The sequence below is a fragment of the Dipteris shenzhenensis genome, chromosome 12, assembly GCF_047967505.1.
Source record: "Dipteris shenzhenensis isolate YYH24624 ecotype China chromosome 12, Dip_SZ_1.0, whole genome shotgun sequence".
In the NCBI taxonomy this organism is placed as follows: Eukaryota; Viridiplantae; Streptophyta; class Polypodiopsida; order Gleicheniales; family Dipteridaceae; genus Dipteris; species Dipteris shenzhenensis.
In genome coordinates this window covers 14903778-14930076 of record NC_141607.1, presented here as the reverse complement: position 1 = coordinate 14930076, position 26299 = coordinate 14903778, and the positions used below count along the sequence as shown (strand labels likewise).

General features: G+C 49.9%; 1 protein-coding gene and 1 pseudogene across 2 annotated transcripts in view; both read left to right on the top strand.

Annotated features, from left to right (window-relative positions):
- The window catches only part of LOC147895862 (uncharacterized), a 121341-nt gene that overhangs the window by 3404 nt on the left and 91638 nt on the right, over nucleotides 1-26299 (top strand). The window lies entirely within an intron of this gene.
- LOC147895863 (uncharacterized) lies at nucleotides 12648-14080 on the top strand (annotated as a pseudogene).

Genomic DNA, 26299 nt, shown 5'->3' with positions numbered 1-26299 from the left:
AATGGAAATCCATCGCCAATCAAGGTGAGTAGGCCGACTCAAACAAAAAGAAAAAAGAAAAAGTTCCGTCCAAAAGAAGAGGCTAGGCGGAGAAGGCCAGGAGGGAGAGAGAGAAGAGGACAGAGGAGTTTGAGAGAAAGGAGGACAGAGGAGGGTCTGAGAGAGAGAGAGGGCAGCTGAGAGAGAGGCGGAAGCAGGGGGCTGAGAGGTGAAGGAGGAGGCCGGTAGGGGGCCGGGTAGGGAGGAGGGGTGTACGGAGCGGGAGGGAGGGGAGCAGGAGAGAGGGGAGGAGGGGGGCAGCGGGAGAGGGTGCCTGAGGAGGAGAGGGGGCAGCGGGGTAGGGGGGGCTGCGGGAGAGGTGGGCGAGGTGGAGGGCAGCGGGGGAGAGGGGGCAGCGGGAGAGGGTGGATAAGGAGTAGGGCAGCGGGGGAGAGGGTGCAGCGAAGGAGGGGGGGCAGAGGGAGAGGAGGAGGGATGAGGGGAGGCGGGCTGTGAGGGTGGGCTGAGAGGGAAGGGGGAGAGGGAGGGGAGAGGGAGAGGGAGAGGGAGGGGAGGGGCTGGGGGAGAGGGAGGGGCTGAGGGAGAGGGGGGGCAACAGGGGTTGGGGCAGAGCGGTCCCTTCCATCAGCTCCCTTGGACAAAGGGAAAGGGGTCACACCATTGATCCGCTTCCCTCCGAAGGGATTCTTCGCACCCCTGTGACAGGTTTGGTTCATAGGAACTCTTTCGCAGCCCTGGCAGATCTCATATGCTTGCAAGAAACAAGAATGAAAGCTGGATGATGACACGTGCTAGACACTTTTGACATAATGGAGAAATAGTCACATGTCGAGACTTGCACTTTCACCCCTGTCACTCAGGTTGAACCTCTGTCACCCATGTTCACCTCTAGGTCACCCATGTTCACCTCCAAGTCACCCCTGTTCACTTCTATGTCAGCTCCCCATGTTCACCTCTCTGTCACCCTTGTTCACCTCTAAGTCACCCCTGTTCACTCCTAGGTCACTCCTATGTCACCTCCCCATGTTCACCTCTCTGTCACCCATGTTCACCTCCAGGTCACCCCTGTTCACTCCTAGGTCACCCCTGTTCACTCCTATGTCACCTCCCCATGTTCACCTCCCCTGTTCACTCCTAGGTCACCCCTGTTCACTCCTATGTCACCTCCCCATGTTCACCTCTAGGTCACCCATATTCACCTCCAAGTCACCCCTGTTCACTCCTAGGTCACTTCTATGTCACCTCCCCATGTTCACCTCTAGGTCACCCATGTTCACCTCCAAGTCACCCCTGTTCACTCCTAGGTCACCCATGTTCACTCCTATGTCAGCTCCACATGTTCACCTCTCTGTCACCCATGTTCACTCCTAGGTCATCCCTGTTCACTCCTATGTCACCTCCCCATGTTCCTCTCTATCACCCATGTTCACCTCCAGGTCACCCCTGTTTACTCCTAGGTCACTCCTGTTCACTTCTATGTGAGCTCCCCATGTTCACCTCTCTGTCACCCCTATTCACCTCTAGGTCACCCCTATTCACTCCTAGGTCACCCCTGTTCACTCCTATGTCACCTCCCCATGTTCACCTCTTTGTCACCCATGTTCACCTCCAGGTCACCCATGTTCACTCCTAGGTCACCCCTGCTCACTTCTATGTCAGCTCCCCATGTTCACCTCTCTGTCACCCATGTTCACCTCTAGGTCACCCCTGTTCACCTCTAGGTCACCCCTGTTCACTCCTATGTCACCTCCCCATGTTCACCTCCAAGTCACCCCTGTTCTCATCCTAGGTCACCCCTCTTCACTTCTATGTCAGCTCCCCATGTTCACCTCTCTGTCACCCATGTTCACCTCTAGGTCACCCTTGTTCACCTCTAGGTCACCCATGTTCACTCTATTAAAATGGCAGCGGAAGATGCAAACAAACTGAAATTATAGAGCCACACAGAGAACACTAGAGATAACAAAATGTACCACCACTGATCTGCTGTAAATCAGCCCTTAAACCAGGGCAGCAACTGAAATACAAGATATCTTGAATAAGATAGAAAACAGGAGCTGCAGGAGAGGCTGAACTGAAGCAGAGAAAAAAAGGGGGAACACAAGAAAGCTGAAGCCTGAGAGCACGGAGGCAGGAGAAGCCTGAAACGAAGAGGCAGGGGCCTGGAGTGAAGAGGCTAGAGGAGCCTGAACTGAGGAGGCAAGAGCCTAGAGAAGAGGAGGCTGAAGGAGCCTGGGTGAAGAGGCAGGAACCTTGGAACAAGGGAACTGTAGAGGCCTGGAGCGGGGAGGCAAGAGCCCTGCAGAGGCAAGATCTGCTGCAGGAGTGTGGGCAGCAACTGTGGGCAGCCAACTGAGCAGCTGAGAGGGGGCTCTGAGGGGATGGTCAGGAGCAGGCTGTATGCTGGAGCCTTGAGGAGCTGCAAGAAGTGATAAGAGGAAATGAAGGGAAGGAGGCTCTTTTATAGGGCAGGCCAAGGGGGGGAGTCGGCCAGTTTGGCTGGACTGACCAGCCTAGTCGGTCAGGCCAACTGGGCCAACCAGCTGGTCGGCCAGCCTACCCCCTCTGGCTCCCCTTGCTGCATGGAGGCTGGTCGGCTGGCCACGCCTGGAGATGCTGAATCTCAACACCCCCTCTCAGCTCCAGGGTGTGGCACAAGACCCAGAGAGCTGGTATGACGTTGGAGAAGGGGAGGAGAAACAGATTTGGTAAATATGTCGGCGACGTTGTCGGAAGTGGTGCTGAAGAGGAGCACAATGGTACCGTCAAGAACCTTCTCTCGCGTGTAGTGGTACTGAATTTCAATGTGTTTTGTCCGAGCATGAAAGACCGGATTGCGAGCAAGGGCAATACAGCTTTGATTGTCACAAAAAAGTGTGGTAGAAGTGGATTGCTGAAAACCACAATCGAGAAGAAGGCGCCGAAGCCACACAGCCTCACAGGTGGCACTACACATAGCCCGATACTCAGCCTCGGTGGAAGATAGGGCGACCGTGGGTTGGCGTTTACTGGACCAGGAGATAGCCGCAGAGCCAAAGGAGAAAACATAGCCCGTGGTAGAGCGGCAAGAATCGGGGTCGCCAGCCCAATCGGAGTCACTCCAACCTCGGAGAGTGAGCGGGGAAAGAGAGGAACCACCGGCAGCATAAAAGAGCCCGAAAGTAGAGGTCCCCTGAAGATAGCGGAGGAGACGTCGAGCAGCTTGCCAATGAGAAAGCGAAGGGGTTTGCATGAAGGTACTGAGGGTGCCGACAGAGAAGCTGAGATCCAGTCGAGTGTTAAGTAGCCAAAGAAGAGATCCAACAAGCTGGCGGTAGAGGGAGGCATCAGGATAAACAGTGGACCCAGAAGCAGAGAGTTTAGCGTTGGGATCCATGGGAGAGGTGATGGGCCGACAGTCAGCCATGTGGAAAGTTTCGAGGAGCTCTTGAACATAGCGTTGCTGAGAGACAAAATATCCCCTCTTAGTCTGCCAAATCTCAAGACCCAAGAAAAAATGGAGAAGGCCCATATCCGTCATCTCAAATTCAGTTTGAAGAGCAACTTTAATGGCAAGGATATGATTGGTATGACTCCCGGTGAGGATTAAATCATCCACATAAAGAATGATGAAGGTATGAAGCTGTCCTTCATGAAAAAGATAAAGATTGGGATCAGCCAGAGAGCGAAGAAGTCCTTGGCGGCAGAAGAAGGTATCAATACGCTGATTCCAGGCCCGAGGAGCTTGCTTGAGACCGTAGAGAGCCTTGCGAAGGCGACAGACCATGAAAGGAGAACGAGAATTAATGAAGCCGGGCGGCTGATCCACATATACCTCTTCATGAACATCACCATCAAATAGCTTATCTCTCACCCCCTTAAGCGTTACAATAGCGGTCATTTCATGAACAAGTCTGCTGCGGATGGTGCTCATCCGGGCGGTAGGTGCAAAGGTCTCTCCATAGTCGATGCCGGGTCGTTGGGCATAGCCTTTAGCCACCAGCCGAGCTTTATACTTGTCGACAGAACCATCAGAGGCGTATTTTGTTTTGAAAATCCACCGGACACCAATGACGGAACGATGTGAGGGACGAGGGACAAGGTCCCAGGTGTGGTTCCGAAGAAGAGCATGAATTTCCGCTTCCATAGCCTGTTTCCAATGAGGCTGGGCCAGAGCCTGAGGAACGGTAGTGGGCTCACGAGTGGCGAGGATGCGAGACATAAGGGCATAATTGACATGAAGGGGATCAGAAGAGGACGGTGGGAGATGGCCATGAGAGCGACGAGGCCCATCATCAGGGGGTGGTTCGGAGTAGGGATCCTCAAGACCGGAGGAGCGGAGAGTATCAATGAGCCATCGCGGAACACGTACCGAGCGGGGTGCCAAAGGAGGAGCAGACGAGGGTGGAGCCGGAGAAGGAGGCGGAGGAGAGAGAATAGGAGGTGATGTACCGGGGGACGAGGCAGGTGGAGGGAGAGAGGGCTCCGGGGCATCGGACGGATCTCCAAGAACAGGAGGAGAGTCGGAGGATGTCGGAAGGACCTGCTCGTCGAAAAGAACATCCCTGCTCACGGAGGTAATGCGGCGGCGAGGATCATAGAGGCGATAGCCAGTGGAGACGGAGTTGTAGCCTACGAACAAGAGCTTGTGGGACTTAGGATCAAGCTTTCCACGATCAGATTTAGGAATATGAACATAAGCATCACAGCCAAATACTCGAAAATGGGAAACATCGGGCTTAGATCCATAGTAAGCCTGATAAGGGGTCATGCCTGGGACTGCTGATGTCGGAGAGCGATTAAGAGTATGGATGGCGGTCATCATGGCCTCGGCCCAAAGAGACTGAGGGAGTTGACTGTGAGTGAGCATGGTCCGAGCCATTTCAACACCGGTACGATGTTTACGTTCAACCACACCATTATCAGAAGGGGTACCTGTGTTGGCAAATTCCCGTTTGACACCATGACTACTCAAGAACCGATCAAACTCGAGAGAGGTGAATTCACCACCTTTATCAGCACGAAGAATTTTGAGGGAGTGATTGGATTCTTTTTCCACCATGGCTAGCCAGGTCTGGAAACGACTGAAAGCCAGATCCTTGTGGGAAAGAAAATAGATCCAAGAGTAGCGACTGAAATCATCAACAAGGAGCATGTAGTACGAGGCTCCTCCAAGGGACATAATCTGCATAGGGCCACATAGGTCGAGGTGAACAAGACCAAGCGGAACAGTGGCACGGCGAGAGGCATGATGAGCGAACGGCTCGCGATGTTGTTTGCCCAATATGCAAGAGGGACAGAGACCTTGGCGAGTGCCGACGTTAGGGAGGCCGAGGACAAGCTGATCACGGAAAGCACGATGAAGAGCATCAATGTGTAAATGACCAAACCGATAATGCCAAAGGTCGCCAAGAGAGGTTCCTGTAAGGGAGGGAAGGGCAACAAGCTTGTAGATACCATTAGTAGAATGGCCGGTCCAAACCGGCTGTCCGGTGGCACGATCACGGATGGTGACAGAGGCTGCTTCAAACTCAACTTTCATATTGTTTTGACAAATCTGATGAACCGAAAGGAGATGAAAGCCGAGAGACGGAACATAAAGAACACGAGAAGAGTGTTTACCCCCTTTGCCATCAGGAATAATATCAAGAGAGCCCTCTGAATGAACAGGAATAGAGTGCTTATCGCCGATGCAGACACGACCAGAATGAGGAGTGAGATCCTGGAGCAGTGAGGAGGAGGGGGTCATATGCCGAGAGGCCCCACTATCAACAATCCATTCACGAGCATCGGAGCTATGGAGAGCCAATGACTCTGCTGCAGGAAGGGGGACCGAATTCAAGAGCTCAAGGTGAACAAATGCAGGAGTAGGGGTAAGGGAAGCATCAGCCGCAGCGGCCAGAGGTGCGTCAGCTCGTTTGTGTTTGCGGTATGGACAATTGCGCCAATAATGGCCAGGAGTGCCACAGTGATTGCAATTACCTTTGGGAGCAGGACGGTCACTGGAGGGACCTGAAGGAGATGAGTTATTGGCAGAGGACGGGGCATTCTTGGATCGTGATTTGGGACGATGGGCCACAAGAGCCTCAGAAGAACCATCAGAGGTTTTAGTGAACTGTTCCTCCTGATCCATCATCATGGGGACAAGTTCCTCCCAAGTGATGGTGCTGAGGCGGCCAGAGGTAATAAGAGAAGAATAGAATGCTGCATATTGACTGTCAGTAATAACATGAGATAAGAGAGTAATAGCCATATCTTCGGAGGAGATAGCCTTGCCTGCATGGAGGATGTCCTGATGCATGCTCTGCATTTTGTTGATGTGGTCCCGTATGGAAGGAGAAGTAGTTGGATCGAGGCGACGAAGCTGAACTTCCAAGGAAATACGTTTCATGGGAGTGACGCGAAGATACATGCCATCAAGAAATTCCCAAATAGCACATGCAGAAGTAAGATGCTTGATATGATTGAGAACCCCTGGTTGACAATTGAGAAAGATGAACGAGCGTACACGAGTATTCAATTTATCCCAGATAAGAGAAGCATGTGGCTCCTCCTCAGGTGACGGACGAGGGATCCCGGGATCAACAAACTCAGCAAGATCATAAGATTCCAATACAGACGCCATCTGAATTTTCCAAAGAGAATAATTGGTCCCATCTAACTGCCGAGCATCTGGAAATGTAGGAAGAGTGGGAATACGTACAGGCTTGTCAGACTCTTGAAAGAAACTGGACATAGGAGATACGCGAAGATCCGGAGTAGAATCCTTTGTTTCATCAGCCATAACTGAAAAAGGGAATGGACAGCAACAAGGGGCTGAAGAGAACGGGGCTGGTGAAAAGATCAAGGTCTAGAACAGGGCCAATCTCAACAATCGAACCCAAAGATCAAGAGCCAATAAGTTCAGCCAGAAACCCCTGAATAAAGTCGTACGGGTGAAGACGGGAGCTGACCCGATGCGCGATGAAGGAAGGGGGGGAGAGGCTCTTGATGAAGCAGTAGGCTGCTATTGATAGCCCGGGCTACCGGCAAAAAAAAATAAAAATCACAAAAAAAATATATAGGGAGGGGAGAAGAGAGCTCTGTAGTCAGTGGGAAGGAGAGTTGCTGACGAGGACAAACTTCTTCAACTTCATCAATATAGAAGTTCCCAGATCAGAGAGTAACCTGGTGCTCTGATACCATATTAAAATGGCAGCGGAAGATGCAAACAAACTGAAATTATAGAGCCACACAGAGAACACTAGAGATAACAAAATGTACCACCACTGATCTGCTGTAAATCAGCCCTTAAACCAGGGCAGCAACTGAAATACAAGATATCTTGAATAAGATAGAAAACAGGAGCTGCAGGAGAGGCTGAACTGAAGCAGAGAAAAAAAGGGGGAACACAAGAAAGCTGAAGCCTGAGAGCACGGAGGCAGGAGAAGCCTGAAACGAAGAGGCAGGGGCCTGGAGTGAAGAGGCTAGAGGAGCCTGAACTGAGGAGGCAAGAGCCTAGAGAAGAGGAGGCTGAAGGAGCCTGGGTGAAGAGGCAGGAACCTTGGAACAAGGGAACTGTAGAGGCCTGGAGCGGGGAGGCAAGAGCCCTGAAGAGGCAAGATCTGCTGCAGGAGTGTGGGCAGCCAACTGAGCAGCTGAGAGGGGGCTCTGAGGGGATGGTCAGGAGCAGGCTGTATGCTGGAGCCTTGAGGAGCTGCAAGAAGTGATAGAGGAAATGAAGGGAAGGAGGCCCTTTTATAGGGCAGGCCAAGGGGGGGAGTCGGCCAGTTTGGCTGGACCGACCAGCCTGGTCGGTCAGGCCAACTGGGCCGACCAGCTGGTCGGCCAGCCTACCCCCTCTGGCTCCCCTTGCTGCATGGGGGCTGGTCGGCTGGCCACGCCTGGAGATGCTGAATCTCAACACACTCCTATGTCACCTCCCCCTGTTCACCTCTAGGTCACCCATGTTCACCTCCAAGTCACCCCTGTGTACTCCTAGGTCACTCCTGTTCACTTCTATGTCAGCTCCCCATGTTCACCTCTCTGTCACCCATGTTCACCTCTAGGTCACCCGTGTTCACTCCTATGTCACCTCCCCCTGTTCACCTCTAGGTCAACCATGTTCACCTCCAAGTCACCCCTGTTCACTCCTAGGTCACCCCTGTTCACTTCTATGTCAGCTCCCCATGTTCACCTCTCTGTCACCCATGTTCACCTCTAGGTCATCCCTGTTCACCTCTAGGTCACCCCTGTTCACTCCTATGTCACCTCCCCATGTTCACCTCTAGGTCACCCATGTTCACCTTCAAGTCACCCCTGTTCACTCCTAAGTCACCCCTGTTCACTCCTAGGTCACCCCTGTTCACTCCTAGGTCACCTCCCGATGTTCACCTCTCTGTCAACCATTTCACCTCCAAGTCACCCTGTTCACTCATCCCTGTTCACTCCTATGTCACCTCCCCATCTTCACCTCTCTGTCACCCATGTTCACCTCTCTGTCACCCATGTTCACCTCCAGGTCACCCCTGTTCACTCCTAGGTCACCCTTGTTCACTTCTATGTCAGCTCCCCATGTTCACCTCTCTATCACCCATGTTCACCTCTAGGTCACCCCTGTTCACTCCTAGGTCACCCCTGTTCACTCCTATGTCATCTCCCCATGTTCACCTCTTTTCTTGGATCGCATCACTCCGAGCAACACCCTCTCTTTGATCGCATCTCTCCCGGCAGCCCTTCTTCCAGTTGCGCCTCACTTTCCCTGGCAGCCTGCAGCAAATCGCCTCTTCCTCGTGGGCAGCCTGGGAGGGTCCTTGGAACGCTTCTCTATCTTGGACAGCCTGCTAAAAACTGCCACCTTGCTGTCCTCTCAAACGTAGCTCCTTCATCTGATCTGCCCTTCTCTGCTCTACTCCGTGCTTCTCCATCAGCTCCCCTTCTCATCACCATCAGCTCCCCCTCTTGTTATCACCCACCCCACTCTCTCGCTATCTCTCAGCAGGCCTTGCCAACACCTCGACAACAGCTCCCCTTCCTCGTCATCAGCTCACCTTCCTCGTCATCAGCTCACCTTCCTGCTTCAGCTCCCCTTCCTCTCATCATCTCACCTTCTACTTTGTCATCAGCTCCCCTCCTTTCCTGCTTCCTTTCTAGCCTCGTCATCAGTTCACCTCCTGCTTCGACATTAGCTCCCCTTCCTTCCCTGCTTCCTTTCTAGCCTCGTCATCAGCTCACCTCCTGCTTCAACATCAGCTCCCCTTCCTTCCCTGCTTCCTTCTAGCCTCGTCATCAACTCACCTCCTGCTTCGACATCAGCTCCCCTTCCTTCCCTGCTTCCTTTCTAGCCTCGTCATCAGCTCACCTCCTGCTTCGACATCAGCTCCCCTTCCTTCCGTGCTTCCTTTCTCGCCTCGTCATCAGCTCACCTCTTGCTTCGACATCAGCTCCCCTTCCTTCCCTGCTTCCTTTCTCGCCTCGTCATCAGCTCACCTCCTGCTTCGACATCAGCTCCCCTTCCTTCCCTGCTTCCTTTCTAGCCTCATCATCAGCTCACCTCCTGCTTCGACATCAGCTTCCCTCCTTTTCCTGCTTCCCTTCTTACCTCGTCATCAGCTCACCTTCCTGCTTTGTCATCACTCACCTTCCTACTCCATCATCAGCTCCCCTTCCTGCTTCGTCATTTGCTTCTACTTCACATCGTGTTCCTCCTCCCCTGGTGCCCAAGGCCGGTGACCAAAAAGTATGGCCTGAGAGAAAAGCTTACCCGACTGAGGACAATCCTTGACATCCAATTTGTGTTCCTGATTATAAGAATATCAATGGGTCCACCTAGTAACACCTGGATGAAGTTGGTTACAAATCAGCTCTTAATGGCGGTGGTGAATGTTCCAACTGACAATCCTCATCTGCTAGAGGAAGAGGCCGGATGGAAGATCCTACCCAACCTGGTAGTGCAGAAAGCCCCCTCTTGAGAAAAGTTCCTCCTATCAAGAGGAGGGAAGTCAACTGGGGATAGCACACGCACAAATGCTGAGGGGGAAACTTTGTCCACGGATGTCTAAAAGATGTGCTCCCCAGAGGCGGGTAGAGGGGGGAGAGGAGGCGGGGAGGGAGAGGCTAGGAGGGGGAGGCGGGGAGGGGGGAGGGAGGAAGGTGGGTAGAGGGGGAGAGGAGGCGGGGAGGGAGAGGCCGGGAGGGGGAGGCAGGGAAGGGGGAGACGAGGAAGGGGAAGGTGGGGAGGCGAGGAAGGGGGAGGCGGTGAAGGGGCTGAGGGGAGGGTTGAGAGAAGAAGGGGATGCAGCGGGGGGGCTAAGAGAGGGAGGGGAGGGGTTGAAGGGAGAGGGAAGTAGAAAGGGAGGAGCAGCAACTTCTGTTTGAATAAAAAATGTGAGTTTGATCCTCACGTTTCTAAAATACGAAAAGCAATAATGACGAGGGATCCAAATAATCGAGGAGCTTTCATTGAGGAGATGGTGACACATCACATATTAGTGATAAAGGACCCAAATGGAAAATATATACTGTTCAAGATGGCTACCTGTTCTTCAAGGGTAGAGTATTTGTCCCGGATAATAATGACATTAGGCGCCAAATTTTTTCGGGTGTCATAATAGTCCGAGTGCTGGACACTCCAGAATTTAGAAGACGTATGCGCTTCTAAAGAAACAATTCTTTTGGCTTGGAATAGATAAGGACGTCCAAGGTTATGTATTGAAGTGCCAAAAATGTGAGATCAATAAGGTTGAACACCTTGAGGTAGGAAGTCTCCTACACCCATGGGGATTCCATCTGGCAAATGAGAAAGTGTCACGGGGACGTGAAGTTATGAACCGTGACTTACTTTGGCTTAGGGGGCTAGCCCAAGGGAAGAGACAGTTCCCATAAGTCCCTAGGTGTACACACTAGGCCTACTTGCTAGGGGCAAGGCAAGGTTTAGAGGGGTCTTAAAGTTAGGCCCAAGGAAACCAATGTTTCATTGGTTAGAAGGGGTTAGGATTTTAATGTGAGGGGCAAACCAATAACCAATGTTCCATTGGTTTGCAAGGGTTAGAACTTTAATGAGGGGGCCACGTGGCATTCCCTCATGCATACCTACCCTCTTCCTCTCCTTCCAAGGCCAACGTACGTTTTCTATGGGAGGATTCATTTTTCACGCATTTTTTTTTGGAGATCGCTTTTTCCCCACGTTACTTGCTGTTGCACGATTTTCAAGGCTGCTCCTTTGCTCACATTTTTTGGCACGAATCCCAAGGCGCTTTGATCATTGGCTGTACAGAGTCCTACGCACATTGCATGCTGTACGGCTATTGCACGCTCCTCGAGGTCACCGTACGGCTGTACGGACCTGCTGTTGGTGATTTGAAGCAGCCGTACTGTTGTACATGCTGCTGATCGAGGCTGGCTGCAAGTGTACAGGCTGCTGCACTACTCCCAAGGTCTTAATTGCTGGCTGTACGGACAGATGCACATTTTTCTAGGCTGATTGTATGGACCTTTCACGTGCTGTTGTACGGGATCCAAGGCGGACTGTACGGATGATTTTCCTGCTAGTAGGAGTGATTTTGCTGGCTGTACGGACGTTTATTTGCTGGCTGTATGGATGTCATTAATGCTGCTGCTGCTGCACAGATTCCAAAGGCTACTGTACGGACGGTTATTCACTGTTGTGCGGCCCCTTTCCCTTGCTGTATGGCCTGCTCATCTTCTCTTTCCTGCCCGTGATCCTCTTGCTTTTTCTCTCTCTCTGATTCCAGCTCGTAATCCCTCTCTTCCTTCCCCTCTCCTAGCTGCCTGTTACTCTTGCTAGCCTCAACGCTGGATGTGTCGCTTCTGGAGGTGTTTCGGAGCTGGATTGAAGTCAGTTGAAGCTGGTTTGAGTTCTCTTGTCGCTGTCCTTTTCATGTGATTGCATTTGGAGATTTTTGGGAAGTGTCTGGATGCCTGGTCATTAACAGTTGGTTACAGTCTTTGTGGAATGCTTGGATACTTTTACAGTTGGTCATGGACAAATGGTGAATGCCTTAGCTTTGCCTTGGCACTTGGGTGCTAGTGTGTGCACTAGGATGGAATGCAGTTTACAGCCAAGGTTTGGCTTGGACAGTGGAATTGCCCGTGGGGCAGAGCACAATGGAGAGCCCTTGTTGTATGTACCAATTTCATTCCCAAAGAAATAAATAAATACCGGAAGGGGCGCCAAGTGTTTGGGGCCAGTGTGGTGTTTTGTACTAGGTTTCATTGAGCAGGGACACTCTCGCCTCCATCCAGTTATTTCTCAAATTGTTTTCTAAGTGGTGTTGTTTAAGTTAAGTGGTTGAAAATGATGCAATGAGGCTGTGAATAATGAATATGCAATGCAAGTTATGGTCTACTACCCTTTAGGAAACTGAAGGCCGGTTTCAATGGTTCCATTGCCGGGATATCACCATCTTCCTATAGAGGTGAGCCCTGGGAGTGTTGCATTGCATTTTCGTTACAGCCATATCATCAACAATCATGTTGCACCATGAGAGATCACTGACTATCTCCGAGCAGGAAGCAGACAGCTTTGAGATGGAGCACAACACCAATGAGGGTGAAGAAGAGCAAAATAATGAGGGACAGCATGTTTCTCCTGAGCATGCCACTGAGGATTCGCAGGACGAGTTAGATGAGGCAGAGGAGCTTGATCCCAATGCCCTTTTCAGTTACAAATGCAAAGTGCAGTGGGAGCCCTGTCACAGCTGCAACAGACTTTCATGGAGATTATGCAAGCTTATCCTGGTGGTAATGCTCCCCCTGGAAGCAAAAAGACAGCTGAGAAGAAGCAGACAAAGCATAAGACGACTCAGAAGCGTGTATCTTTCAGTAGACAGCCACCAGAGATGCCCACAGTCACCCCTGTAGCGGGTAATGTCAATACTTTTCATTCAGTTAATCAAGGACAGCAAGTCCTTCCTCAGCCCATGAAGCATCCAGGATATTTTGGCGGAGGATCGGTTTTTCAGTCAATGGTGGGACAGCCCACCGAAGGGCTTGGTATACCTAGTACATACTTGGGTAGTTTCCAGCCAGGAATGCAGAATTTGCAGCAGCATATGGAGGGTGGAATGCCCCCTGCAAATGCCAATATGATGTATGCAAACATAGGGATGCAGCCTGGTATACAGACAGGGATGCCAGGAATGATAAGCAACACTTGGAGTGTGCCACAGATGCAAGGAATGGGATCTGGAATGGTCAACCCCACCATGGGCACAGGCGATATGGTACAGAATATGGGATCCACGATGCCTCCACCATATTTACAGCCCCCAGTTTATGATAATCTTACTCCCAAAGGTAAGCTGAAAGATTATAAGGAGGGAGGGGCAGCTGTGAAGTTTGAAACCTTCAATGGGATGCAGGATAGATTGAAGGCCCTGACATTTGTGCAACAGTTTGATGCTGTCTATTTCGGTGGTCATTTCACAGAGTCTTCCAAGGTACGAAAGGCAGCCACCTTCTTGAAGGGTAACGCACTCCAATGGTGGACCAATTTGCTTTTGCAGGGTAAAGCCCCTAACACTTGGATTGAGTTCAAGCAAGTTTTCTCATCTGCTTGGCTCACCACCACTTTTGAAGTGGATATAATGACAGCATGGCATAAGCTGGATGCCGCAAACCGTAAGAATCTTGAAGAGTATAACAAAAAGTTCTGGGAGGCCTTATTGCCAGTCAGCTCGTATAGGACCGTATCATTGTCTGAGCAGGTGGAAAAGTATTGTTGTGGGCTGCCAAAGGAGCTTCGTGACTATTGCACCAAGACAAAGGCCTCCAACATATCTCAACTGATTGAGAATGCTACTACAGCCTATGCTCTCATGCAAGGGATGACTCCAGGATTCAAAGGTAAGCAGCAGGATGACTCTTTCACGAAAAAAAATTTGCCAAGACAACCGAAGTCAAGTTTGATGTGGACCAGCGACCTAATAGTAAGCCCAGTACCAAAGAGAGATTGTCTCCAGAGGAACGGCAAGCCCTATTTGAAGCTGGAAAGTGTTTCCTTTGCAAAGAAGAGGGCCATCAAGCCAAAGATTGCCCCAATCGTAAACGGAAACAACCTATGGGAGCACAAGAAGCAAAAAAGGACAGCCACGCGCACTAGGAGATTTGTTTTCCTTTGGTACAAAGCAGTAATATTGGTATGAATAATTGTAACAGCCAGAAATTGGAGAGTCTCCTCTTTCTAGGCTGCTTTGTTATTTGCAGGATGTTTATTCCCTGCTAGCTTTGCATGGTAATTTGCAGGATGGTTCTTCCCTGCTAGTTTTGTTGATTTTTGTATCAATCAGAAGATGGAGAGTCTCCTCTTCTAGGCTGAATGGTAAATTGCAGAATAAGTAGTCCTTGTTACTGTTGGATTGCTCTTGTTGCCCGGCATGGCTAGAGCAGCACATCCATGTATCACATGCCTGTTTTGGATGCTCTTGTTGCCCGGCATGGCTCGAGCAGTAAATCCATCTAGTACATGCTAGTTGGTTTTTTATTTGAACCATGAGACAAGGATCCAAGTCTAGCATAGATCGGCTGAACCGATTCAACTTGCGGTGATGCAAGTCTGAAAGGATTTCAAGTACCGGAATCTATGTTCCTAGGATCCATTATTGTGATGTGTGTGTGGTTCAAGTTATTGGAGGCGAGTGAACTAGCAGATTTCACTCAGAGTGGTGTAGTCAACTCAGTTGTTGTGCTTTGAGCTGACTTCGGTTGTAGCTCCTTCAGGCTTAGCAGAGCATAGGTCTAGAGCATTACCTGATGCTCAAGAGGGGGGGTAGTTCCTCCACCCCCTTGTCAACAGATAGGCTCACGGTATCTAGAAGTCACTTGGTGACACTATATGTCTCACCCGACGTATTGTCTGCTGACAATACATCTGCAACGGGACTTCTATGATGAGTGTACTAGTCACTCCACACGGATGATGCATTGATATATGGATGGACACGCACGCTCTCCTAGACCATACCATCATTGCTGGTGGTTTATGTTTATAGCAGCAAACGTGATAGTTTGCTGTTTCAAGAGGAGGGTATGTCATGGGGACGTGAAGTTATGAATCGTGACTTACTTTGGCTTAGGGGGCTAGCCCAGGGGAAGAGACACTTCCTAGAACTCCCTAGGTGCACACACTAGGCCTACTTGCTAGGGGCAAGGCAAGGTTTAGAGGGGTCTTAAAGTTAGGCCCAAGGAAACCAATGTTTCATTGGTTAGAAGGGGTTAGGATTTTAATGTGAGGGGCAAACCAATGTTCCATTGGTTTGCAAGGGTTAGAGCTTTAATGAGGGGGCCACGTGGCATTCCCTCATGCATACCTACCCTCTTCCTCTCCTTCCAAGGCCAACGTACGTTTTCTATGGGAGGATTCATTTTTCACGCATTTTTTTTTGGAGATCGCTTTTTCCCCACGTTACTTGCTGTTGCACGATTTTCAAGGCTGCTCCTTTGCTCACATTTTTTGGCACGAATCCCAAGGCGCTTTGATCATTGGCTGTACGGAGTCCTATGCACGTTGCATGCTGTACGGCTATTGTACACTCCTCGAGGTCACCGTACGGCTGTATGGACCTGTTGTTGGTGATTTGAAGCAGCTGTACTGTTGTACAGGCTGCTGATCGAGGCTGGCTGCAAGTGTACATGCTGCTGCACGACTCCCAAGGTCTTAATTGCTGGCTGTACGGACAGATGCACGTTTTTCTAGGCTGATTGTATGGACCGTTCATGTGCTGTTGTACGGGATCCAAGGCGGACTGTACGGATGATTTTCCTGCTAGTACGAGTGATTTTGCTGGCTTTACGGACGTTTATTTGCTGGCTGTAGGGACGTCATTAGTGCTGCTGCTGACACTTTTTTTCGCTGCTGCTGCTCCCCGCTCCTCCTGCTCCCCTCCTCTCCTTGTTCCTCCTGCTGCTCTCCTCTCCCCGCTCCTCGTGCTGCTTCTCCTGCTCCCCTCCTCGCTGCCCCCTCTAGTACGAGTGATTTTGCTGGCTGTATGGACGTGATTTCTGGCTGTACGGACGTTTATTTGCTGGCTGTATGGATGTCATTAATGCTGCTGCTGACACTTTTTTTCGCTGCTGCTGCTCCCTCCTCGCTGCCCCCTCCCTTCCCTCCTGCTGCTCCTCCTCCCTGCTGCTGCTCCTCTCCCTGCTGCTCCTGCTGCTTCTCTCCCCGCTCCTCCTGCTCCCTCCTCGCTGCCCCCTCCCTTCCCTCCTTGCTGCCCCCTCCTACCTGCACTGCCCCCTTCTCCCGCGCTGCCCCCTTCTCCCGCGCTGCCCTCTCCCCTGCGCGCTGCCCCTCCCTCCTACGTGCTGCAGCCTCCCCCCCCGCTGCAGCCTGCTGCTGCTCAGCCCCCACTGCAGCCTATCCCCTCCTCTCCCCCCCTGCTCTTCCTTGCTCCCCCCCCCCCGCTCTAGGCCCCCTCTCCTCCCCTCTCCTCTCCTCCTCTCCTCCTTCCCCTCTCCTCTACTCCTCTCCTCCCCCTCTCCTCCACTCCTCCTCTCCTCTATCCTCCCCTCCTCTCCCCTCCTCCTCCTTGCTGCCCCCTTGCTGACTCCTCCTTGGCTTCTTCTTCTCTCTCCCTTCTTCCTTCACCCACTCCTTCATCTGGAGTACCCTTATTCTCTTATAGGGGTCTCCTAGGTTTTAGGAAAGCGGACGGAGTTTTTTAATTTTTGTGTTTGAATCGGCCAACACACCTCGATTGACGAATGGGTTCCCATTCAGTCAATCCGTCTCCGCTCACACCGGCCGCGAGAACTGTCACTTTTTCAAAAGACGAGCTGCAGCAGTTGCACAAAGATTTGGAGCATGAGTGTTCCACGACTCTCTTCGCATGCATTCATGGCTCACACCCCTCCAGGTCACAAGCTAGAGATTGGATGTTGGCGGCGCTTCCTCATGACCTCGCCCCCCACCTCAGGGATGTTCGTTTGTTGGGACGGCGTTTCTTTCAGGTGTGCCTAGATTCCCCGGACGACACGAGAGACCTGCTACAGGCCGGGTTTCTACTTCTAGGCTACATGAGGATTTTTTTTGTTTCCTTTTCAATTGGGATTTGACCCAGTTGAAGAGGACAAGCAGGGAGTTTCTATTTTCATCAGGTTCCCTGGTCTTCCCTCAGTTTATCACCGGCTTCTTTCAGTTATTGGCGAGAGGTTTGGTGTGGTAGCAGAGATCCCCTCTCTCCCTAGCGAGCCCTCTTCGACTGTTGAGGCGGTCAGGATGGACGGGGTACCCAGGGTTAGGGTCATTGTCCAGGACCCCAATATTTCAGATAACCACATCATGCTACAGCGACCCGATGGGTCTTTCTTCCGCCAGAGATTTGAGGTTGCAGGTTGGCAGGACCAGTGCAGGATTTGTAGATCCTCAGGGCACCTCGCCAGAGATTGCCCAAAGAAGAAAAAGAGGCCCAGAAAGCAACCAGCTCGTACTAGCTTACGACAGAGAGTAGGAGTAGGACCTACCGCTCCACAAACACGGCCTCAGACACGGGCTCCCCCCCCTTCTAGGGCTACTCGAGTCCCTTGCACCTCGCACCACCTCTGGCCCACGGTGGGTTCCGGTCGCGGTTAGGCCTTCTACTTTAGTTTACACCTCCACCTCTTCGGAGGCTACCCCCTTGGAGCCTCGTGAGGAGACTAGTGTTCAGGAGCCTTGTTCGACTCCACCCTTGGATCAGGCTGTACCTTCCTCAGCAGCCCAGGTTGTTGGCACCTCGTCCACACCACTTTTTGATCAGGATCCTGTACAGGTGCCTCCCTCTTTGGACAGAGGGAAGGGGGTTTTACATTCTTTTTTTGCTTCAGTAGGAATCCTTCATACCCCCTCCCCAGGACTGGCTCAGCGGAACTCATTTTCCACTTTGGAGGACCTCTCTAGCCTCCCAGATGATGATTTTGTACCCTCTACTTTTGGAGAGCCAGTTATCGGCATCCCTCTTGAGAGATCCTTCTCGCTCTTACGTGATGACTTTCCTCCCCTTGGACCTCGCATGTATGGCAGGAGGTCTGCTCCGGTAGAGGTTTCTTTTTCCGCCACTAGGTCGGGTAAGGTATTTCAACCCACTTCCTCCCGCCGATGAGGATAGCCAGTTGGAATATACAGGGATTGAGCGGCATCCCTCATCGCCCTCGCAGATAGCTGATCAGGAATCAGCTCCATCCAGGTGTTTCAGATGGTTCCCTAGACATTCTTTTTCTTTAGGAACACAAACTGGATGTCAGAGATTGCTCCAAGTTAGGTAAGTTGCTCTTAGGGCGGACTTTTTGGCTTCTTGCCTTGGGAACCAAAGGAGGTACATGCATTTCAGTTTCGGATTCTATTCTCCCTCTAGTCATTGGACCAGTACCATAACCCCCTCTAGGGCCCAGTGGGTTTTACTTCTGATTGACGGACGTAAGGTTGGTTTCCTCAACCTCTATGCTCCGAACAACAGAAGGGACCGTGTTTTGTTTTGGAAAGAGTTGCTCTCGTGGGCTGACATTGCGGATTCGTGGATTATTGGAGGTGACTTCAACATGGTTGAGGCACCTTCTGATAAGAAAGGGGGCAGAGAAGGTGGTATCCACTCCCTTGAGAGAGCAGCCTAGGATGCCTTCTTGTTCAGGTTCAGTGGCAGAGATGTTTGGTCAGATGATGCATTTCTTGTTCAGTCTCAGTCACTTTTGTTTTCATGGTCGAACCATAGGGTGCAGATGCCTATCCATGCTCGGATTGACAGATTCTATGTGGGTGACTGGGCTCTTGATAGAGGGGGGATTGTTTGCATTGCACCTGGTGTTTCCACTTCAGACCATTTTTCGGTAATTTTGTCCATCTTAGAGCCTCATCTGAGAGGACGGTCTCACGATATCAGGATCCCAGATGCCTTATACACGGATGAAACTCTCACAGAGGCAGTGTTGGAGATCTGGGTTTCTCATATGCAAGGGGGGGTGGCCGGTCCTTCACATGTGGCCACAGCACTTGCCAATATCAGCGACTTTTATCACTCCGTTACTAGTGCTCGGCGAGGTGAGGTACTCAGGCGAGAGATCGATATCCGCGGTAGTTAGCAGCCCTAAAGAGGGAGGAGCATAAACGACCATCATATGCTTGGATATAGGAGCGCCTTGCTGCGGCAAGGGCTCACTTGCAGACCTTGCTTGATTAGAGAGCAGAGTATGCCTTCCAAGCACGGGTGTCCTTTTGGATACAGATGGGAGGGAGAGTCAATAAACACTTTTTCTCTACACTTGGTTCCAGACATAGTAGAGAGAGTGTCAGGCAGCTTATTGACTCTGACGGCGTTTTGCAGTCCCATCTGGAAATCGTCATGCACTTAGCGACAGCTTTCTATGCCTCCCTACTTTCCGCAGATCCGAACTCACAGGCCAGAGAGGTGGCTAGAGATGAAGTTTGGCAGAGTTTACCTGTGTTGGTCACCCCAGAGATGTTATGCTCACTTGATGCACGCTTTACCAACACAGAATTCAAGACTGCTCTCTCTACCCTTCATAAGGGCAAATGCCCTGGTTCCGATGGTCTTACTCCTTTTTTTATAGCCTTTTGGGATATGATAGGTGATCATATTACTTCAACCCTGTAGGGCATTTGGGACTCGGGTGAGATGCCTGATTCACTGACTGAGGGACTCATTCACCTTATCCCGAAAGGTGGCAACAGGAATTTTGTATCCCATTGGAGACCCATCACTCTTTTGGGCACTCTTTACAAAATCCTTGCCAAGGCGATCAGCATCCGATTACAACCCCTTCTTCTAGACCTCATCCATGATACTCAGACAGGCTTTGTGCATGGCAGCAGCATTTTTGATAATATCTTTTCCTTTTGGGAAGCCACAGAGTGGGCTATACAGAGTGGACAGAGGCTAGCAGTTTACTCCTGGACTTCGAGAAAGCCTATGACAGAGTAGATTGGGGTTTTCTTGAGGGCACTCTTCTACGGTTTGGATTTTCAGATGCTTGTATTAGAGGGGTGGCCTCCCTTTACAGATCAGCCCACAGCCAGGTTTTGATTGGATGGGTAAGGGGTGACATGTTTCAGATTTCCAGATCAATTCGTCAGGGATGCCCTTTAGCCCCCTTCCTCTTTCTTTTTGTGGCAGAAGCTATGAGTATCTTCCTTAGATCTCAGGCTGAGCTTTTTGGGCTGAGATTGCCCTTGAGACAGGAGCAGGAGCTTCTTGACTGTGAGTTGGCTGATGACACTGCTATTTTTATTGAGGCCTCTTCGCAGTCACTTGATTCTTTCCAGACAGCCTTGGATATTTTTTGCTCAGCTGCACGGGCACACATTAACTGGCATAAATCCTTTGGCTTTTGGATCAGTGATGAGGACACTCCAGGCTGGGGAGTTGACATTGGCTTTTCTTGGATTCAGAGGGGTGTTCCTATCAGGTATTTTGGATGCCAGGTAGGATTGGACATCTCTCCAGCACATCAGTTTGCCCCAGTACTAGAAAGTATAAGGAAAAAGCTCCTTTTTTGGAGCTTTGACAAACTCGACCTTGCATCTAGAGTTGTGATAGTGAACCAGGTTCTCTTGGCCACCTCCTGGTTTGTGTGTTCTTGTTGGTGCCGGTCTAGGGATTGCATCACTCAGCTCATCAGACCAGTCATGAATTTTTTATGGAGTGGACTTGATGGCACAGCAGATGTTGCAGCAAGGGTGGCCTGGGAGACCATTATTCTCCCTACATGTGAAGGGGGCCTTAATGTCATTGACCCGAACTTGCAGTGCAGGGCATTGCTTTGTAAGGTGATGGTGAGGGGACTCATGCCTGGGCAAGAACCTTGGAAGGTTTTCTTATTTGGACGCATTCAGGCTTGCACACCAACCTTGGGAGATGATTGGGTGGACAGCCCTCGCTGGATTTTCACTTCCACCCCTCTCAGATCTCCTGCCTCTCCTCTCATGACTGCCATCCTGAAAGCTTGGGGGAGCTTCAGGAACACTCTTCGAAGGATTCCACCTTCTTCCGTCAAAGAGATTGATAGGCAGCTGATCATTCGGAATGATAGTATTCTTGACGAGCATGCCAGACCACTGGGCACACTTCCCATTACATGCAGTGGTCTAAATGGGAGAGAGGCTCTGCCTACACAGTAGGCACTTGGAAAGCTTTTATCAGGCTACGTGAGGATCAAAGACTGCAGTCCGTGAGTCACCTCAGAGGGGTAGCACGCAGGATTCAGCAGATAGGTGCAGCCATCCCGGTGGAATGGATAGTTGAGTTGCCTATTACTTCCACCACTTGGATGGGGGCTTTGTTGACGACATCAGTACCTTTACAGGTGATCGCTCTCCGAGGTCTCGGGGAAGACCCACTGGTCTTTGACGTCGGGGATGGAGGTGTACTCTCTACATCCAAGGATGGCATTCTTCTTGAGGTTGCCTTTCAGCCTGTTAGGATTGCTGGTTTTGTGGACCATGGAGCGGGCTTGCAGTGGTACTTAGACCCCGACCCTCTTCTCTTGGCCTTGGGATCCTGGAGGTTGTGGTTATATGGAGGTGCACCTATCAGGTGCTTGCAGTGGGACCCAGGAGAGTGGGAGTGGATAGATCATGGGCACCGAGAGAGGGGGATTCCCTTCTTTCGTTTCACGTTTGGTAATGCCAGGAGATTTCAGCTGAACAGTAGGGGTTGGATTCCCTCCAGAGCCCCCCATTGGGAAAGCTTCTTCATCACCGCAGATTTGTGTAGAAATTTCTAGAGGAGGCTCAGAAATAGAAAGATCACTCTTTTCTTTTGGCTTTCTATTCATGGAGGGATTGCAGTGAACCTGTGGAGATCAAGGTTTGGGGATGATCCCACTTGTCCTCGATGTCATTCTGCAGAGGAGTCAATGCAACATTGCCTTTGGGACTGCAGTCAGGCGAGGACTGTTTGGAAAGGGGTTGCTCGGATACTCAGCATCTTTCACAGTTCCCCTTTCTTCATGACTTGGGGCTCGGTCGCATGGTTATCCCTTACCGGGCCCCAGGTGTTTTATGAGGGTGAGCCTTCTTCTTGGGCACCCTCGGTCCGCCGGCAGGTGACAGAGCCTTGCTCTCTTCAGGATGTACCACTTACTCCCTTCAGAGCTTCTTATGCTTCAATGGATACCTCTTGGGAGATTTTGGCTAGCATTTCCTCTTGGCACATTTGGAGAGCCAGATGTACTGAGGCCTTGGATGGCACCCAGATACACCCATCACAAGTGTTCACGGGTATTTGGACCGACACGGTTCACACTTTGATAGCCATATGGGCTAGCATGCAGGGCCCTTCACGGGCAGCCTCTTCTAGAAGGACTATATTTCTTCGAGTTTGGAGTGGTTCTCCCTTTTTCTCGGAGGTTTCTACCGGATTGAGATGGCACTATCAGCCTCAATCCTTTCTTTTTGGCTCTTGAGCTTTTCGTGCATTGGATGATGTATCCCGTATGGAGCTTGCTTTAAAGGTTTTTCTTTAATACTTAATAGAAGTCTCTTTTTGCCAAAAAATAAAAATAAAAATGCTGCTGCTACTGCACAGATTCCAAAGGCTACTGTATGGACGGTTATTCACTATTGTGCAGCCCCTTTCCCTTGCTGTATGGCCTGCTCATCTTCTCTTTCCTGCCCATGATCCTCTTGCTCTTTCTCTCTCTCTGATTCCAGCTCGTAATCCCTCTCTTCCTTCCCTTCTCCTAGCTGCCTGTTACTCTTGCTAGCCTCAACGCTGGATGTGTTGCTTTTGGAGGTGTTTCGGAGCTGGATTGAAGTCAGTTGAAGCTGGTTTGAGTTCTCTTGTTGCTATCCTTTTCATGTGATTGCATTTGGAGATTTTTGGGAAGTGTCTGGATGCCTGGTCATTAACAGTTGGTTACAATCTTTGTGGAATGCTTGGATACTTTTACAGTTGGTCATGGACAAATGGTGAATGCCTTAGCTTTGCCTTGGCACTTGGGTGCTAGTGTGTGCACTAGGATGGAATGCAGTTTACAGCCAAGGTTTGGCTTGGATAGTGGAATTGCCCGTGGGGCAGAGCACAAGGGAGAGCCCTTGTTGTATGTACCAATTTCGTTCCTAAAGAAATAAATAAATACCGGAAGGGGCACCAAGTGTTTGGGGCGAGTGTGGTGTCTTGTACTTGGTTTCATTGAGCAGGGGCACTCTCGCCTCCATCCAGTTATTTCTCAAATTGTTTTCTAAGCGGTGTTGTTTAAGTTAAGTGGTTGGAAATGATGCAATGAGGCTGTGAATAATGAATATGCAATGCAAGTTATGGTCTACTACCCTTTAGGAAACTGAAGGCCGGTTTTAGAAAGTCTCTCCATGGATTCTATTGTTAGATTACCTAGGACACAGAGGGGGCACTGAAGGCACATGGTGGAGAGGGAGAGAGAGGGAGAGGGTAGGCTAGGGAGAGAGGAAGTGATACTCAAAGAGAGACATAATGAAATGGAAACGAAATGACTACAGCAATGACAAAAATGGGAGTACTCACATGTAGGCCAAAGAGCTTGTACATTAATACTTGATTGATTTAATAGTAGACAAGTACAGCTCTTACATAAGAGCACACACACATATATGAACACCTATGCATATGGGATAACTCCCAATGTGACACATGGCATCCATAGGACATACTAGACTAGAACTCACAGTAGAACGCACTAGAACACACCAAACTGACTCAACTTGGCTTCATATTCTAACACCCCCCATGAAGGCAAGGTGAGAGACTACTGGAATGGAACCAAGGACAGAAGATCAAAGTGGATTAATTCCAATGGCCTCTTACTCTCTTGATCATGTCTACGAAATGGTTTCCTTGCCTGTTTTCCAAATTGACAGGCTTCACATACCTTATGCATTTCTACAACCTTGAACTTAGGCAATTCTGCAACAATATTTTGGGCCTGCATTAATTTAAGTCGTGGTACATTAACATGACCAATGCGTTTATGCCAGATATCAATATCTGCAACTACACCGGTCCCATGTGCCAACATTGCTGCACTCAATTCAGGCATGTCAGCATCCAACGTAAACATCCTGCCCTTCTTCTTCCCTTTTGCTATCAAGCGACCTTTATTTTTCATATCCTCAACAAAGCATCCACGAGGATTAAATCTGACCTGCAAGCCCTGCTCAACCATTTGACCAACAGAAACCAGGTTCTTGGTGATATTTGGATACTAAACTGTGCAATGTCTGAACTAGACATGGCTCCCATGCCAACTCAATTGTTGAAGTCTGAGCATGGTTCAGAGGTCGGATTGAGCACTCACATGGCTTTAGGTTCCAAACATGACTTAGAGGCTCATGTCTCAGCATGGATGCATGAGCAACTCAGAGGTCTAGAAGACCAATGCACTAACAGCTTGGAACTCATATGCCAGGCCTGATAAATAGACCCTATCAACTCCCACAATACATCCCCCTTTTGACTCCAGGGACTAACTAGAAACATGGAGTCACACACCATAAAAGAAATACATCATTTTAGGAGGACAATCTAAGGCGAAGGACCTTTATTGACTCAACACACATTATTTAATTTTTGGGAAACATTCCCGGGCAGAGTACCCAAATATTCCAAATCATTATCTATCACTTCAAATAGATAATGTAAATAGATAAAGCTCGTCGGTCAGGTAGATATAGCGTGAAGCTTCTCGAACTTGGCTTTGATCTCCGTGGCAGAAGCAGTGAGGTCAAAGTGATGCAGAAATCTGTTGTCCCCGATAAGTGCTTTCTCCTTGGATAATGTGACTTCTCCAAAAGGATGGTATCGACCTTGAAGTAGCTAATTAAGCAGGCTGAAAAGAATAACCAGCTTGCAATAGCTCACGTAATTGGAAAGGCAATGAGCAGGAGCAATGGCGCATAGGAAGTTGTGCAAATGGTTTTGAGGGCAAAAGGGCAGCTGCAAATGATGGGACAGAGAGGGAAAAGGTAGTAGAGAATGCAAGTTATGGCGCAGTCATGAGATTTGGGCATGGATCTCGAGGGCAGGAGCAACAGTAGATGGACAGGATGGTACGGCGGAGCAGCAGGCTGGTACGGGCTGGCTGGCTGGCTGGTACGGCACACCAGTCCATACAGTCCGTATGGCTGTACGGCTAATCAGCTGCTAAAGAAGCAGCCGATGGCGAGGCATAGGTTTGGGCTGATGGCGAGGCATTCCGGGCTGATGGTCGATGTAGATCACCTCCTCTAAAAGCTCCAAACAATGGTGAGGATAAGGATTGTGGAAGGAAGCTCTACCTTTGAGGAGAGGGGAGCTTCCATTTGCGGACTTATCTCATACTCTAGGTAGAGTGAGAAGAAGGAGAAAGTGAAAATGTAATACCACATGAAGGCACATGGTGGAGAGGGAGAGAGAGAGAGAGGGTAGGCTAGGGAGAGAGCAAGTGATACTCAAAGAGAGACATAATGAAATGGAAATGAAAAGACTAGAGCAATGAACAAAAATGAGAGTACTCACATGTAGACCAAAGAGCGTGTACCTTGATACTTGATTGATTTGACACTAGACAAGTATAGCTCTTATATAAGAGCGCACACACACATGTGAACACCTATGCATATGGGATAACTCCCAACGTGACACATGGCATCCATAGGACATACTAGACTAGAACTCACACTAGAACGCACTAGAACACACCAAACTGACTCAACTTGGCTTCATATTCTAGCATGCACGACTCTGTGTAGGTAATTGTGGATCGGTTGACCAAGATGGCTCACTTTATTCCAACCAATGAAGAGGTTAACACTCCAGAATTAGCAAGGCTATTTTGTGTAGCATATTTATAAATTATACGGGCTACCAGCTCGTATTGTTAGTGCCATTTTTGGAGAGCTGTGTTTATGAGGTTGGAAACTTCTTTAAATATGAGCAGAGTGGATCATCCACAGAGTGATGGCCAAATTGAAAGGGTCAATCAAGTCATTGAGGATGTTCTTCGAGCATATGTAAGTAAACGGCAAACTAATTGAAAACAATATTTGCCCATATTAGAATTTGCATATAACAATGTCAAACATTCAGCTACAAGTTTTAGTCCATTCATGATGATGCATGGATTTCAACCTAGAGCCCTAGTTGCAGTGGGACTCGAAAGAGAGAAGATTCAAGCGGCCAAGGATTTTCTTGAGGATATGAATCAAATTCGTAAGTTGGCTGAAGATAGCATTAGAAGGGTTCAAGATAGATCAAGAACCCCATCGTAGAAGGTTAGAGTTTGAAGAAAATAAGAAAGTCTATCTTAGGGTACATGAATCTTTAGAATCCCTAAAGACACGTAAATTTTCAAAGTTGTCCCCTAGAGGTATTGTGAA